Genomic DNA, 18,162 nt, shown 5'->3' with positions numbered 1-18,162 from the left:
TCTCTTAAAAAAAAAAATAAATAAAAATAAAATAAAATTCACACTGGGATTGAGGGAGAAGCCCAGTGGTAGAATGTATATTTAGCATGCATGAGCCTTGGGTTCAATTTCCAGCACCACAAAAATAATAAAAGAAAATCGCAAAACTTAAAAGGTCTAGTATTGATCACTGGTGCTTAATCACATTATTCTCATGTATATTCATGAGATTTTCCATTGTAAAAAAAATTTTTGAATAAATACTAAGATGAGATCAGGCACACACATAAATACAAAATATTCTTCCCTTAAATTTTTCATTACATCACAAAAATTGATTCCTTTTTCATGCTTCCTTAAGTGTGACCCAGGGACCTGGGTTCCCACGCCCTCTAACCAATCCTCTGTTTTCTGTTCCTCTACGATCTATAACAGGAGTCAGCAAGCCACAGGCCAAATTTGGACCATCACTTATTCTGGACAGTTCATAAACTAAGATTATGTTTTGTACTATTGAGTGGTAGGGGGGAAAATCATGAGAATACTTCATGACATGAAAAAAATTATATAAAATTAGATAATTTGTTGAAATTCAGTCACATTCATTTACCTATTATCTGTGGCTATTTTTGAGCTACAGTGACAAAGTTGATTAGTTGCAAAAGAGACATAGGCCTGAAATAACTAAAAAAAAAGTTACTATCTGGTTCTTTATGAAAATGGTGGTTGATCCCTACTTTATCATATACCTTCCCTTCCCTCAGCTAACCGTTCCCTCAACTCTGGAATACTCATTATTATCTCACCATTGTTCAAGTCCAAGCTACTCCTAAAACCTCCTAATTCCCTTCCTCCCCCTTTCCAAACCTCACCTATAATCAGTAGCTTATGTGAAAAGTAGGTAAGCAAAACAATATTTATTACTCAGTCTACTGAGGCCTTGAAGACGCCTATTCTTAGATACAAGAAGGGGTCGATGGCCTCCTATTCATTTCTAATATTTCAAAGCAGGCTGGCAGGCTTAGCAGTTGGGAAGGAGAAAGCACACCATATAGACACAGCAGTGAGAAAATTCCTTAAGTAAACCCTCAGAGTAATGTGTTAGCACCCCTGTCTACAATGCCATCAGTTACATTTACTACCAATAAAGTCAAAATTAGAAGAATGCATCTCCAGATACCAAGACAGCATTAATTCAGAAAAAAAAAATAAGGAAGAAAAAGATGATTAGGAGCTGAAGGAAAAGAAGAAAACCTGTCACTCCAACAATTCAGATTTGTCCCAATGTGTGGTTCATGGAAAACTGCAGCGACACTAGCAAGTAAGGGACCAATCCCATCACAGGAAGGCCAAGGCAGAAACAGCCCATTAAGAAGGGGCAATGCAGAGTTTCAATAGAAGCCTCTCCAGGTGTCCGAAAGTTCCTAGAGTTGGCACACAAAACAAGATGGCCAATCTGCCAAGCCTAAAACTCAGGGATCATTAACCATCCCCGCATGCCATTTGGAAGTGAATAATAACGTAGTATAAAACCTAAAATGCACCTCTGTAACTGAAGTTATATATAGGAAACCCTAAGCTTTTGAGGATACATGGTTTTTTCGTCTCTCCAATTTAAAAAGGCAACTGAGAGAGGAAGTGGATTTTTGAAGTGAGAAGATACCCCCAAAAGTCAGGATTTGATCTTGTTGTCCATGAGTTCCTAGGAAGAAGCTGGATTTGTGAAAGAAAAACTATATTCAAAACCTATCTCTCTGAAGCCATGAGGAAGTGTAGGCTGACCATAAGTCCACTATGTCCTCAGAGTATATATAACAGGCTGCTCTAAGAGAATTAGTCCTGAGCTGAAATAAATCATTTGACTTACACTATCTGGATCAAGGCAGACAGGGTTCTAGACAGACTGTGTTCCTCAGAGGATCTGAAGAGGTACCGTGTGCAATTCCAGAACAAGACTGCAAGGAGAGACTCTAATAAACCAGCTTGGTTTACTATCATTTTATTGTTTTTACAAAATGGAAGAAATAGAATATTTCAAATGTAAGAAAAATGAACCAATTTTTAGAAGTATCTTTTCAATAACAAGATATTTTTAATATACATTAAAATGATTAATATATAATTTATATATTTATATATAATATTATAATATATTAATACATATATGTTATAGTCACAATACCTTTATTTTATTTGTTTTTATTTTTACGTGCTGCTGAGGATCGAACCCAGTGCCTCACACATGCTAGGCAAGCGTTCTACCACTGAGTCACAATCCCAGCCCCAACAAGATATTTCAACATAGTAAAAAACACACCTCTACATGGCTTAAAGGAAAGAAGGCATGAAACTAATTAGAGAAGAAGTCAGTCAAGGAAAGATGTAGAGGGAGGAAGCAAAGAAAAAGGAGCAAAGGAGGTAACTGGACTTTGATAGGATCAAGATTAATCTGTCATTTACCTTAGGGGACCCCACAGCTTTTGCTACTAGGTGGTAACTCTGGAGAGCAGCCCTTCAATTCCTGGGCAGTTTTCAATACTGAGAATAAACAACTGCACAACTTTAAGGTACCATCTACCACAGAACCTTCCAAAGCAACAAAAACAAACCCACTCCTGTTTCCCTGTGAAAGCTCTTCAAACATTTGAATTCACAAAAGAGCTTGTCTTCCGCTTTCCAAAGTAAATAGCAGTAGTTCCTCCAAACAGAGGATAAGTACAGCCTGCTTGAAAGGCAGTGTGTTAAGGTAAAAAGGACATAGAATTTTTAGTCAGAAACCTAGGCTCAAGTCCAAACTTGGTCACTTGTTAGTTCTATATTCTTAACCTCTTTTTCTCACTTACAGAATAAGAAAAATAAGAGTTATGCTAACTACCTCAAGATTTGTTGCAAGATGACCACACTTAATGAAAAGTACACATGAAATGTATGCTTTTTCCTACGCTGCTATAGATATTCATTAGATCTTTTAGTATTGTCAACATAAACTTTCCAAACCTTATGAATTAAATTAGTTTTATAAATAAAGTTTGGGAACCCAACGCACCTAAGTACTTATGTGAAAATTACTGAATTTGGAAAAGGAGCATCAGAAGCAAAGACAAGAAAGGCACTAGTAAAAATCCTAGTGTGGCTAGACAGCATCTTAGTGGACATTAATATTCCACACTAGACCTTCAGAAATACTATTTGAACATATACTCGCAAGTTGCATTTTTGGCTTTGATTCTTAATTTAAAAACAAGTGAAGTTGTTCCTCGCTGAAATGCCAAAAAACTTGTCTTGCGAAATATTATTTCATTCATTATAACAATGGTCTTTTTTTTTAGAAGTAAAGTATTTTTCTTCTTTATTCTGTCTTCCCTAGGTCATATGTATAATAGAAAAACTTGAAATTGTCTTAATCTCTTAAACCTTCACTGTCCAAACACTTCAAACCTTAAAAAAAAAAAAAAAGGTGTACAAGCGTAGGTATACAAGAGGAAGCAATTTGTATCACATGCACATTCCTTTCAAAGCTGGAAGCAAAGATGATGCCCACTTGGTTTTTGGATGATAAAACAAACATTAGAGACAAAGTTCCCTCCTTCAGGAAACAAGATTTGAATCAGTCAACTAAACACAGTTAAATGAACTTTGAGGAGCTGGGGTTGTAGCTCAGTGGTAGAGTGCTTGCCTAGCATGTGTGAGGCACTGGGTTTGATTCTCAGCACCGCATATAAATAAATGAACAAAACAAAAGGCCCATCAACATCTAAAAAAAAAAAAAATGAACTTTGAAGGTTGATGTGCACAACTAGTAGGTATCTCAAGGCAGGCAAGTGGGCAATTATAACTGGAGTGAAAATTTCCTTAAGGGCAGGGACTAAGTGGTCATCCACTTCCTGTATAACAATCAGATTCAACAACTTTACATCAAGTCACTTATTCTGCAACATACGATGGTGTCACCGTCCATTGGTGGTAGCAGACAAGACACATTGAGCGAAATCCTAGATGTACAGGGTGCAAGAGGAGTCTTCAGGAGGCTAGAGTAGCCAGAAAACATTCCAGGCAAGGTCATATTTAATTGAGTTTTGAAGGTGATGATCCAATGAGTGAAAACACATTCCAGCAGAGGGAGGCAAAGAGACTGGAGAGATATCAAGAGACCAAGAGTTGTTCACATCTGAATAAAGTACATAAACAGAGGGAAGAGGAAGAAAGTAAGCTGGGGGCAAAATCCAGTGATGAAGTGTTCTCCATACCAAGCTGAGGCCTTATTATGAATGTAGTAGGAGCAGGAGAAAGTTTTCAAATGGAAGAATAACCGAACAAATCAATAGTCTGGAAAGACAGGTATGAGCCAAACTGGATTTAACCAAAAAAAAAAAAAAAAGAACTATAAGGAAGAGATGAGAAAAGGTCAAGAAAAACAATGTTAAAAGATCTTCATTCACTTCTCTCATGGTTAGGAGTTATCTTTACAATGTTACCAAATTATCCTTTGAATATGGAGAACTTAGATGGTTAAAAGCAGTCAGTCCTCAGAATACAAAAATCAGTGTAATGAAGAATTTGAGATTATATTATTCATTTTAATTCAAGACATATTCAATGTACCTTTCGAATACATTCTATTCTATTCCATTGCAGGTTTGTTTTTTTTTTTTTTAAAGAATATGTCTCTCTAACTCTAAATCTTATTTGGGATTAAGAGCAGACAGCCATGAATTTTAAAGATTTCACAAACACAGAGATCATCTGTTACATTCACTTTAGAACAGATCTCTCCCCCTCAGTATTCCCTCCACAACCAAAAATTTTCAACCACCTCCCAACCCCCGCTACCCCACAACCCCACCCAAGGCACAGTCAGAGGTTAATTTAGGAAAGTAGATATGGAGAATGGAGGCAATCTCAAGAGAGAGACCTTTGAAGGTAAAAATAAGGAATACACATATCAGGGAGAATGTGGGCTATCTCCAGAGGGAGACAACCTGCCCAAAATACTTTAAGAATTTTTTTTTTTTTTTAATCTTTCATTGGCAATGCTGAAGATCAAACCCTGAGCCTTAGGCATACTAGACTAGTGCTCTACCACTGAGCAACACCCCAACCCAAGCCTAATTTCTTTTTTCCTTATTTCTTCCTCCTGCCTTAGCTTCCCAAATTGCTAGGATTACAAGCATGCGCCACAGTGCCTGGCCCAAGCCTAATTTTTTTATGGTCATATTGTTTCAGAGCAAAAGACTGATTTCTGAACGAGGTGCCGGGGTGGTGGCACACACCTGTAATTCTACTGATTCAGGAGGCTGAGGCAGGAAAATCGCAAGTTCAAAACCAGTCTCTGCAATTTAATGAGGCCCTCACAATTTAGAGAAAGCCTGTCTCAAAATAAAAAACAAAAAAGGACTGGGGATGTGGTTCAATAGTTAAGTGCCCCTGGATTGAATCCCTGATACAAAAAAAAAAAAAGAATGGAGAAACCCCATGGAACTTCATACCATGCAGCTAGTCTATTCACTGCTAACAATTCCAACCATCAGGAATTTCCCTACCTAAGCTTTTTTGTTGGAACACCCGGGAGGTGGGCAGGGAGGATGTGACATTTATCCAGTAGGATAGGACTAGAATGATCAAAACAGGAACATCTTTAATGCTGGGCAATTTTAATATCATCTGTGGACTGTGACAAATGATCCCCTTTTTTTTTTTTTTTTTTTGTAATACGGTTGAACCCAGGGGAGTTTTACCACAGGGCACACTCCACCACTGAGTTACATCCCCAGTCTTTTATCCTTTTCACTGAGTCAGGGTCTAGCTAAGTTGCTGAGGGTCTTTGCTAAACTGCCCAGACAGGCCTCGAACGTGCAACCCAACTGCCCCAGCCTCCCATCTCAGCTTCCCAAATCACTGGGATTATAGGCATGCGCTACTGCACCAGGCCTCATATATACATTTTAAAAAGAAAAAAATATATATATTTGAATCTTACCAGCAATAACCTCAAGAAATATTTTCCTAAACTGTCCAACAGTAGCAGAACAACAGATTCTAGGTATTCTTTTATTTCTTTGGGGTTCTTGCTTGCTTTAGGCTCTTTATTTCTAAAAAAAATCACAATAACCCATTCTGTATTTGCCGTTTTCAATTACCATAATTACTATTTAGTATAATATCTTTCCAGAAAAGATGCTTAATTTTATTTATTTATTTATTTATTTATTTATTTATTTATTTTGGAATGGGATCTCGCTCATTGCTCAGGTTGGCCTCAAACTCTCAGATGAAAGCAATTCTCCCACTTCAGCCTTCAGAGTAGCTGGGTCTTTAAGCAAACACCAACTTTCCCAGGTGGGTGCTCAATTTTTTTTTTTAAGTTGTCAATGGACCTTTATTTTTTTATTTTTATGTGGTGCTGAGAATCAAACCCAGTGCTCCACACACGCTAGGCAAGTGCTCTACCAGAGCCACAATCCCAGGCCTGGATGTTCAATTTTAACACCAAGAAACCAGGTCTTTTTTTTTTTTTTTTTTCCTTATTCTTTTTTGAAATGAGTCTTTTGAGTAATCAGCTTTATGAAAAATTCCTAATGGTTCTTTTCCTTCATACACTAAGGGTCTCTCAACATTCCACTCAAGGAGTCTAACTCCAGAGTCTCTTAGATTCATTCTCATCTACTTTACATAACTTGTAACCAGCTCCTCACCTCACATCTTTGTGGAATGGGTTAGAAGACCCAGTTCTATCCCTGGCTGAAGATGACTCTGTAGACAAGGACCAGGTAAGTGTTAAAACTGGCGCTTCAGACTCCTTTCTTTTTCTGCCTAACCTTTCAGATAGGGAGATGAAGGTCCAGGAAGGAAAGTTTCTTGCCCAAAGTCATAAAACCAAGAAGAGAATCTCTCCAATCTCCTGACACTGTCATTGTTTCTTTACTGAACTGAGCAGTCTGCGTATCTAACACCACGAGCAAGTTAGACATATGATTTAAATATGTAGATGGTTGGTTACATGCAAATCTTTTATTTTTTTTGCATGGCAAATCTTATGCATTAAGAAAAGCCAACACTGACAGTAATTTTGAACCTACACAATACTTTCAAATGAGTCATCTGATCAAATGTACAGTGTCCAGTCAGTTATAAAGAGAACCTTTGCTCCAGAGAAATCATGTGTCAAGACAAAACACTGAAAATAAACATTCTAAAAGTTCAAATTTGAATTGGAAATTCTGATACAAACTTCACCTTAGTTATAACCACTAGGATTACTCATCATTCACTATGATACTGTAACTTGACACTCAAATTATCCAAACTGTTACTAAGGCACACAGTGATAAAGCTTTTCTATGGCACAATAAAAAATTTTTTTTTTTCATTGAAAATGAATGTCAAGGAAATCCCTCCATACCTGGGATATACACAGGCAGGCACTATGCAAGCATTCTCCAGCTATCTCAAGCTCCTGAGTCTTAAGAAACTCTGCTTTGTGTACACTCTAAATCAAAAGAGAAAAGGACACATTTCTATGGAAATAATTATTGGCTCAGCCATTTCTTTATAGAAAAAAAATTTACCCAAATCAATAGTCTACTTGTTCTTTCATTATATCCCTTTCTGTATTGGTTTGGCTACTTTATAACATACATATATTACTTTTATATCTTGTTTTTAATTTTTTTTTTTTAAATGACAATCATCCCTCAGTATCCACAGGGGATTGGTTGGAGGATCCCTGTGAAAACCAAAATTTGTGGATGCTCAAGTCACTTACATAAAATGGCCAAATATATGCATACAACCTACCTACATCCTCCAGTATACTTTAAATCACCTTTAGATTACTTATACTAATTAATACAACAAAAATGCTACATAAGTAGTTGTTTCAGTATATAGTTTAAGCAACAACGACAAGAAAAAAATTTGTACATATTCAGTACAGATGAAATATTTTTTTCAAAAATTTTCCATTCCTGATTTGTTGAAGGAATGACTGAATAGTCTCTTTGGTGTCTCCTACACTGGCAAAATTAGTCACATCTCAAGTCTTTAGAAATGACTGCTAGTCTGTGAAGCCTGTAACTCTAATTTTATCTCAAGATTCATCCTCCTTAGTGACAGCAAATGTTGCTGAATTCTGCAACATTTAAAGGTTCCTGTATTTGTTGTAAACAAGAAACATTACCAATGCTTGAGATACTCTTTTCAACAAAATTATTTTTCCCCTGTACTCAAACTAGGCAGCGAACTTATGGAAATTTTACCTGGCTCCTCTTATACTATAAGATAAATTATCAAGGACATAAACAAATAAAGGTTTCCTGTATTTGAATGATCACAGGAATTCTAGTTTGACCTGTGAACAGGCTAAACCTACCTGGAAACTGACTGGTTTCCTAGTCATCTCCAGGGTAGCTGCCCAAGAGTGAATTATGATGTTTCAAACTTATCCACTTAACTAAGACAATTAACCATCTTGCTAGAAATGCAAATTTTACTCAGCAATACACTGGATTATTCATGTCTGATCCGACGCAATTAACCAAGTCTCAAGAATAAAAGACATTCAGCCAGTATGGAGCTGACCTCCCAGCCGAAGGGGACACCGCCCCAACAGAACCAACGCCCGCAGCAGGCCTGGGGTTCGAGGCTCCCAGCCCTTGCTCCCAGCGCTGGGTCTTCAGGATCCTGAAACAATGCTATCCCACCCCAAGATAAGGTGCCAGGGTGACCAGACAGTGATTCCAGTATATCCTGGAGCATGCACAGAGCAAAGAGCGAGAACAGCACCCATCCTCTCGTCTCAGAGGCGACGCGCTCCGAGGACCCAAAACCAGCTGAGACCCCACACCAGCCAGGACGCCCTAAGGACCCAAGGGTCCACGGCACCGGATGCAGGTCAGGTCAGTAGCAGGGAAGGGGACCGCGCAGGCGCGCGACGGGTTGGGGGCCCACGAGGGGGACGGCGCAGGCGCGAGGCCCGCCGGGGTCTGCGGGGCCNGGACCTGTCCTGGCTCTTACCGCGCGGCACCGCCTTACTCGCTCCCTCGCTCGGGGCTGGGGCCGAGCTGCGAGCTCGCCCGGTGGCGCGGACCCTGATCCGTTGAGTCCGGCCTCAGGGCAGCAGCCAACCCCGCGGCGCCGCTCGCCCGGCCCGCCTTCGGCCCGCCCCTTCTCCGCCCCTTCTCCGCCCCTCACGGCTACCACCGCGGCCTGCGCAGACGCTGTACTGATCCCGTCCACGCCCCACCACCGCGCAGGCGCCGTTGCCCCGCCCACTCGCATCCATCTCGTCCCTAGGTAGCGCAGGCGCACTGCCGGTCGGCCATCATAAAATTAGCTGCCGTTCCCTTACCTACTCGTCAACTCTCAAACTGGGTATTTCCCGGGCAGGTGGACCAGTAGGTTCCTCTGGGTGCTTCTGGGTGATGCGTGCAGAGTTCGCTAATCCAAGAGACTTTTCTCAGAAAATAAGTTCGTCCTTCGTGCAGTAGAAATTTACAGTGTGCCAAGGACTGTGCTAGGTACGAGTCACAAATCTTTTGCCCAAGGCCTACCCACTTGGCGCCACTGGTACATCAGGGAACACACAAAAAACAAGTCAACAACAATACTAAAAATAGGCTAAACGGCCTGGGGTTATGGCTTAGTTACCTAGCACATGTGAGGCACTGGGTTCGATACTAAGCACCAAAAATATAAATAAATAAAGGTATTGTGGGGCTGGGGTTGTGTCTCAGAGGTACAGCGCTTGCCTATCATGCATGAGGCACTGGGTTCGACCTCAGCACCACATAAATATAAAATAAAGATATTGTGTCCAAATGACTGAAAAAAAATATTTTTAAAAACTGAAAAAAAAGATAGGCTAAATGTACTTTATCAAGGAAAGGCAGTTCTAATACGTCCCAAGTGGACCTATTGCAAGAAGTTTTTTCCTTTGATAGTTAGAGCCACAATAGGTTTTTCTTTTATCTACATTATCAAGTTCCTAGGAAGAACCCAACTTGGTCAGATATATTTTTACTACATTGCTGGACTATTTGCTATTTTATTTAGTGTTCTTTGCCTGTATATACTTAAAAGATTGACCTATCGCTTGCTTTCTTGAACTGGGTGTGTTTTGATATCAAACTTACACAAATTCTCAGTGAGTTCGTTTGAGTCGCTTTTCTGCTTCATTTGGAAGATTATGAATAAGAGCAGGAAAGTTTTGTTTGTTTTTTTATGGAGCTATGGATCAAACCCAGGGCTTATTCGTGCTAGGCAAGTCTACCATTGAGCTACATACCTAATCCAAAAGCAGGGTTTTATGTTTTTCCTAATGTTTTCTAATGTTTGCTAATGTGGTATTCTTCTTTGGCTTTGCATTTTGTGAGATTTTTGAGGGAACGGAATTCAGTTTTTAATCTAAACATTCAATTTCTTTAACAGCTCAACTCTCTAGACAGACTATTTCTTCCTGTGTCTTCTTTTGCTGTTTTTTGTTTGTTTATTTGTTTGTTTGTTTTCAGGAATGTATCTGCTTTCTTGTTTTAAAAATCATTGGCATAGGGGCTGGGTTTGTGGTTCAGCGGTAGAGCGCTCACCTCGCACGTGCAAGGCCCTGGGTTCGATCCTCAGCACCACATACAATAATAAATAAATAAATAATAAAGTTAAAACAAAATTTTTTTAAATCATTAGCATAAGTTATTTAAAAATCGAGTAGTTTTTGTTTTGATTTTTTAAAATGTATCTGAAGATACTTGAAATACATTTACATATTTCAAGTTCAGAAAGCACATCTCAGTCCTATCATTCTTGTAGTTCCCCAGATGCAGCCAACTATAGTGTCTTAGTATCTTTGTAGTAATGCTTTATGAGTATAAACAAATATCCAAATAAATGGATTTTTTTAATTTTTTTTAACAGAAATGGTACTATACTATATATACTGAATTGTAATTTGTGTGTGTGTGTGTGTGTGTGTATGTGTGTTTGGTATTTGGGATTAAACCCAGGGGTGGTCTACCACTGAGCTACATTACAAACCTCTTTTAAATTATTTTTATTTTGAGACAGAGTCTCACTACGTTGCTGAGGCTGGCCTCAAACTTGCAACCTTCCTGCCTCAACTTCCTGAGTCACTCTGCACCCACCTGTACCTTTTCTTTCTTTTTTTTTTTTTTTAGTTATAGATGGACACAATACTTTTATTTTATTTATTTATTTTCATGTGATGCTGAGGACTGAACTCAGTGCCTCATACGTCCAAGGCAAGCACTCCCCCACTGAGCTACAACCCAAACCCTGTACCTTTCTTTTAAAGACAAATATCTGATATTTATTGTGAGATTTTTCAGGGTACAGAATTCAGATTTTAATCTAAGCATTCAATTCTTTAATAGTTGTAAGTCTAGACAGATTGTTTCTGTGTCCACATTAGCAAAGGGCTAAGATCGTGGTCTGGAGAGCCAGCCAGCAGCAAGTTAGATATCAGTTCTGGCCCCATTATTTACTAGGTGTCTGTCTTTGCATCCCAGTTTTCTCATCTACAGAATGGGTGTTTTTATGAGTTGGTGTGAGGATTCAGTAGAATAATACATGAAGAGGTCTTGGCCACCATACTGAAGATGCTGATAAGTATAAGCGGTCATTGATGCTGCACCTGTTTAGGCATGTATAGCTCAAAAACCATTCAACATATGTTGCATCATTTTGTTCTTATATCAGCCCTGTAAGAATTTTGCATGAGAGCAGAATTGAGATTTAAAGAGGTTATTTCACTTGTTCAAGGCTACTCAGCTAGAAATAAAATATGACTGTCTGGTCCTAAAGCTGCAGTGATTGATGCTCACCATACTATAGAATTCAAGTTCCCAGCCTGGTGGGGGAGGCTCTGGTCCCCACACCCACCTCTGCATGTGTAGCTGTTTCTTGCTCTTCTAGAACCTCACCTTCCCTTTATTCTGTGAGGATGCATTTGCCTTCGCTTCCTTGCTCTTTCTCATGGTATCCAATGTCCCTGATTTGCCTTCTCCTCATGGAAACAAACCTTCCTCACATGCCTTCTCCTCCTCCAAGAATCCCACTGACTCCTCCAGGACATGTTAGTAGCAGTTTCACCCAGCATAATACCAAGATATTCTGCTACCACAGCCAAAGAATGCACTAAGAATCTGGGAACTTGGTTGAAGCCATCTCTGCACCCTCTCAGCCCTAACTACAAAGTCTGGTCACCGAATTCCAGCATGAGATTGCTGCTCACAAGTGTCTGCTCAGCAACCTTCCCCCACCCCTCCATTCTAATAGAAAATCTATTAGAGTGGGTTTTGCTCATTAAAAGCAATGTATAAGAATGTTCATAGAATTTTTTTTTTCCTTACGACAAGATCTCACAATGTTGCCCAGGCTGGTCTTGAAATCCTGGACTCAAGTAGCCTCCTGCCTCAGCACCCCTAGTGCTAGGTAGGACTACAGGGACTGCTGCTCCTGTTCTGTCTACTACATCCAGATAGATGCTTAATTTTAATGCTAGATGGTAGTTTTTCTTTCTTTTTCTTTGGGATATGCTATGAGATCTTTTCTAGGAAGATTGACCTCATGGCATACACTGGATAGGGAAGGTAACCCTAGAAGTTAGGAACCTGCTCATGATCTGGATATCAGAGAGTCTGAGAAGCTGAGATGGTGATGGGGTCAGAGGTGAATGATCTGAGGGTGAGGTATAGAATCATCCAAACTCCATGCCACTCTGTGACGGGGCCTCAGTACTGGCATCTGGGTTGTCCCATTGTTCTCACTTAAACCTTGCTCCCCTTCTTTGCTCATCCTCCTGAGCTTGCTAGGACTAGAGGAACAAAAATATCAGACATTTGAGGCAGATGCTGGGCAAGAGCCATGAGAGGATCTGATGATGGGCCTGGTCCTAGGGAAGCAAGTGGCCAACTCCATGAACAAAGGACCATGTATCTATTCATGTGTGAGCCTTTCATAGGGCCTAGCCTCCAAGTTTCATGTCACGGGTGCTACCATGACCTTTATTTATGGATTAAGATTGCCCAGCATGGTGCACACCTGTAATCCCACAGGCTCAGGAGTCTGAGGCAGGAGGATCATGAGTTCAAAGCCAGCCTCAGCAATTTAACAAGGCCGTAAGCAACTCAGTGAGTTCCTGTCTCTAAATAAAATACAAAAAAAGGGCTGGGGATGTGGTAAGTGGCTAAACACCCCTGAGTTCGATCCCTAGTATCCAAAAAAAAAATTTCCCAGAACTAAGTACTGACATCTTCTCTCCTATTTGGCCCTGCCACTCCTGCCCTGCCATTTCATCCCTGAGATGGGCCAAGCTTTGCAACCTGGGGCCCCCATGAGCTCAGTGCCTCTGGTTTCTCAACGACCTGTTAAACTGATTCTGAGCACCACAGCCTGAAGTCCACCACTGACTGCCCTTCTTGGGCCCAGCTGCCTCCATCTGTATCACAGCTAAAGGAGCCAAAACCAGCGGGGCTGCAGGCCAAGTTTTAATCTGAAAACAACTGCTCTCAACTACTAGAAAGTGATCAGCTGTGACTGCCAGGACATGGGGCTTGGTATTCTTGACTCACTTCCCTTGGAGCCAGATTAGCTCTAGGTCTTAGGAAATGTGCATCTGTCAGCCAAGAGAGGATGTTTCTGCAAACATAGACAAGCTGTTTACCTTCTACAGCGATACCTGGATACCCCACGCACCTGGTAATTGTGACTTGAAACGTGGGAGGCTCCTTGAGATGTCCAGCAGGCTGCAAACCACACAGAGGAAGAACAGAAAAGAAAATCAAACTGTGCCTGGTGGCACATGCCTGAATCCTAGCAGCTCAGGAGGCTGAGGCAGGAGGATCTCCAGTTCAAAGCCAGCCTCAGCAAAAGTGAGCCACTAGCAACTCAGTGAGACCCTGTCTCTAAATAAAATACAAAATAGGGTGGGGATGTGGCTCAGTGCCCCTGAGTTCAATCCCTGGTTTTCACCCTGACCCTCCCCCCCCAAAAAAAAAGAAGAAAAGAAAATTATTCAGGTTAGCGCATCTATCCACCTCATAGCCAAAAGAGATCAGAGATCTTCAGACTCTTATCATTTCACAGTTAAGCAAACGAAAGCCAGAGATAAGGAAATAGCCAGTGCTTCCCATGTGCCAGTTTCATGATTCCCCAAAACTTAATTCAAATTCCCACTGGGACAGTGAGTATGTTCCTTGACTTCTCTGTGCCTCCAGTTCTTCCTATGAACAATGGTTATGATCCTAGACCTGTCAGGAATGTTGGGGGACTAACTAATAGGTCCTCACTCTATTGATGTGTACCCTGCATACCATGCTTCTCTTTGTTTAAATATTTTTTTTGATGTTTGATGTACCTTTATTTTATTCATTTATTTTATGTGGTGCTGAGAATCAAACTGATGCTTAGCAAGTACTCAACCACTGAGCCACAAACCCAGCCATCCATGCTTCTCTAAAACACTTTGCACACAGCAAATACATAGCTAATGTCCTGTAATGATGGATTTACTGTCTGTCTACCTGAAGACTGGACCTGGCGTGAGGTTAGGGCTTAGGAAATTCCTTTTATCCTTTCTTAAGGTTCAGACCCTCATCTATAGAAAGGTATAAACTTTTTCCAGCCTTCTAATTCTATTCCACCTAGTACTAGTATGATTTTATGACATATAATAAGAATTTCATATTTTGGTCTTCATCCCTATTCCTGGTCCACAGTTCTGAATTTACCCTTTAAATCTTCAAAAGTGATATCCTTCAAAAGTGATATCATTATGCTAATGAGATGACCAGGAACTCCTTGATAGCTCAAGATGGGCTGGATGCCACAGGACTCGATTATGCTTAGAGTGTTGGAACTTCCAGCACCACTCTTAGACCTCTAGGAAGAGCAGAGGGCTAAAGGTTGAACTGATTATCAGAGGCTAATAACTAAACCAATCATGCTTCAGAATAAAGCCTCCATAAAAATTCCGAAAAGGTGGGTTGTGAGATGCTCTGGCTTGCTAAATACTTGTGAATTAGCTCACCCCAAGAGAACATGGAAGCTCTGAACTACCCTCTGAGGCCCTACCCTGTGTATCTCTTCTACCTGTCTGTTCCTGAGTTCCTTTATAATAAAGGATTCTTCTTCTTCTTCTTCTTCTTCTTCATCATCATCATCATCATCATCCATCCCAAGTGTTTTCATGAATTCTATGATACAATCTAGCCAGTTACCAAATCTAAGAAGGGGTTGTGGAAACCTCAATTTGTAGCTAAGTGTTAAAGAGTTTGAATCTTGAATGTCCCCCAAAGGCCAGTGTTTAAGGGATTGGTTCCCAGGTTGGTACTATTTGACAGAGGCAGAATCTATATTAGGTGGACCTAGCAGGAGGTCAGCAGGTCATTTTGGGTGTGCCCTCCAAGGAGATGGTGGATGTTTATTCTTTCCTCTTCCTTTCTCTTTGCTCCCTGGTTTATGGTGAAAGTAGTTTTGCTGTACTGTGCACTCCTACCATGATGTGCTGTCTCACCACAGGCCCAAAATAACAGGGTCAACCAATCATATATTGAAACCTCTAAAACTGTGAGCCAATAGCAACCATAATCTTTTCATGATATATTTCATTAAGATCAAATTTGAACTAATAGGCAAATAGGAAGGATGATAAGTACATCATCCTGATTTGAACCTGTTATAGTTTGAGATTTAGAATGCACCCAGATGCATTCTAAATGCCTCTGGGACATTTAAATGTTGAAGGCTTGATTCCCAATGTTCAGAGGTAGGGCTTTTGGAATTGGATCATGAGGATGCTAACCTCCTCAATGAATTAACCCATTGAAGCATTTATAACTATTGGGAATTGGTGGGGACTGTAGGAGGTGGGGCCTTCTTGAAGGGAGGGAGTCCTTGGGGGCACACCTTCTGGGACTATATTTTGTTCCCAGTCTCTGTCTCTCTCTCCTTCCTGGCCACCATGAAGTAAGTAGCTGCACTTTACTACACACTCCCAGCCATGATGTTCTGCCTCACCTCAGGGCCAAGGTAAATGAAACCAAGTGACTCTGGACTGAAACCTCTGAAACACTCAGCAAAAATAAATCTTTCCTACTCTTAAGTTGATTTTTTCAGGTATTTTGTCACATCAACAAAAAGTTGACTAACACAGAACCCAAAGTACATAAATAAAATGACACTGTATTCATAGGAAAACCTGAAGGCAGTTCAGAGAAGATCTGAAATAAAGAAAGACAAGCTAATTTTAAATCCTTCACCAGGCCATGTCAGTTATAGCAGCCAGAGGAAGGAGAGGGGACAAGGATGGGGAGAGACACTGACATCAGAGGTGATTAAGGCTAGAGTTGCTGTTGGTTTGACCCCACAGGGTCTTGAGCTACCAGCCCAAACAAGGCTGTCCTGGGCATAAAGGAAAGGGCAGCAGGGGTGAGCCTGCAAAGACAAGTGTGGGGTCAAGAGAGAGTTGTGTCTCTGTTTTCTTATACTTTCTCCTTTCTAAATTTTTCCTTATAGTGCTCGGCCTTGAACCCAGGGTTTTGTGCATGCTAGTCAAGTGCTCTAGCACTGAAATATGCCCCCAGCCCCTCTAATGCTTTCTCATGGCTTGCATGACTGAACAGAAGTCTGTTTTGGCTGGTCTGACTGGTATCCCAAGTCCCTATGGGGCCAAGCCAACAGCAACTGCAGCCTTGACTACATCTTCTGTCGATACCTCTTCCCAAACTAGTCCCCTCTCCTTCCTCTGATTAAGCAGAGTGTGTTTGTGAAGCAAAGAAGGGATGCACCTGTCAGTGAGGGGACCAGGGCTAAAAAAGGTGTAGACATAGAATTTCTGCAGATGATAAACGAGGCGACATAGGAGAAGGCATTCTCTGCTTTCTCAGGGCCTCTCATGAGCAAGGGTGGTGATGCGGGAGGGACTGGAAGACAGTGGCCAAAGTCCCCAGATGGAGTGAGCCCTCTTCTGTGTCCAGCACTGTGGTGAACCCCTACCAAGTGCTGAGTGACCTATGTGTATGTGTCCCTGGCCCCTACCCTAACCCATTAAGCCTCTGTCCTAGAATGCATTGGGGAACTGATGGGTGTTTGTCTGGAACAGGAATACATTTAAAAGTGGGAGCTGCAGAGTTGGGATCTGCCCATGATTTCTTGACTTACTAGCTGGCATGACAGTACTAGTTTCCTGTGGCTGCCTTAGAAAATTGCCATGAACTGGGTAGCTTATAACAAACAGAAATTTCTTCTCTCAACAGTTTTGGAGGCCAGAAGTCCAAATCAAGGTGTCAGCAGGGCGGTTTCCTTCTGGAGGCTCTGAGAGGATATCTGTCTGTGCCCACTCTCCCCCCACTTTTTCACCCCTTTTGCAGTAGTTTTGCAGTAGTGGGGATTGAGCCTAGAGTCTCAAGCATGCTAGGCAAACACTCTACCACTGAGCTATTATACTTTCGACTTCAGTTCTTTCAATTCTTTTTATTATTTACCTACTTATTTATTTAGATACTGGGATTGAACCCAGGGCCTCACATATACTAGGCAAGTGCTGTATCACTGAATTACTTCCCCGGCCCTTTTTATTTTGAGTCAAGGTCTCACTAAGTTTCTGAGTCTGACCTCAAACTTGCAATCCTCATGCCTCAGCTTCTCCAGAAGCTGGAATTATCATGAACCACCACGTGCTGCTAGCTATTCCTCTCTCTTCATTTCTGGTGGCTGCCTGAGACTCTTTTTTTTTAATATTTATTTTTTAGGTATAAATGGACACAACACAATGTCTCTTTATTTTTATGTGGTGCTGAGGATCGAACCCGGGTCCCGCCCGTGCTAAGCGAGCGCTCTACCGCTGAGCCACAATCCCAGCCCCTGCCTGTGACTCTTAATAGTCCTTGGTTTATAGACAGTTTGCTCTGATCTCTGCCTCTATCTTCACATGGTGTTCTTCGATGTCTCTGGGTCTTCTCCTCTTTTTATTTTTTTCTCTTATAAGGACACTTGTCATTAAATTTAAAGCTCTCCCTAATCTAGGATGATCTCATTTTAAGATCTTTACCTTAGCCAGGCACAGTGGCACACGCCTATAATCCCAGCCACTTGGAAGGCTGAGATAGGAGAATGGCAAGTTCAAATCCAGCCTCAGCAACAGCAAGGCACTAAGTAACTCAGTGAGACCCTGTC

The 18,162-nt window shown here is 41.0% G+C and overlaps 1 protein-coding gene across 1 annotated transcript in view; it reads right to left on the bottom strand.

The window, feature by feature from the left end:
• Specc1l (sperm antigen with calponin homology and coiled-coil domains 1 like) overlaps positions 1-9,140 on the bottom strand; it is a 147,747-nt gene extending 138,607 nt beyond the window's left edge. Inside the window, exon 1 of the mRNA XM_048784893.1 lies at positions 8,992-9,140. The gene's annotated coding sequence lies outside the window, so the exon portion shown is untranslated. The remainder of the gene's footprint in view (positions 1-8,991) is intronic.
• Between the last annotated feature and the right edge of the window lie 9,022 nt (positions 9,141-18,162).

This window comes from Marmota marmota, unplaced genomic scaffold (assembly GCF_001458135.2).
Source record: "Marmota marmota marmota unplaced genomic scaffold, marMar, whole genome shotgun sequence".
NCBI lineage: Eukaryota > Metazoa > Chordata > Mammalia > Rodentia > Sciuridae > Marmota > Marmota marmota.
This window is presented reverse-complemented; position numbering and strand designations above follow the sequence as displayed.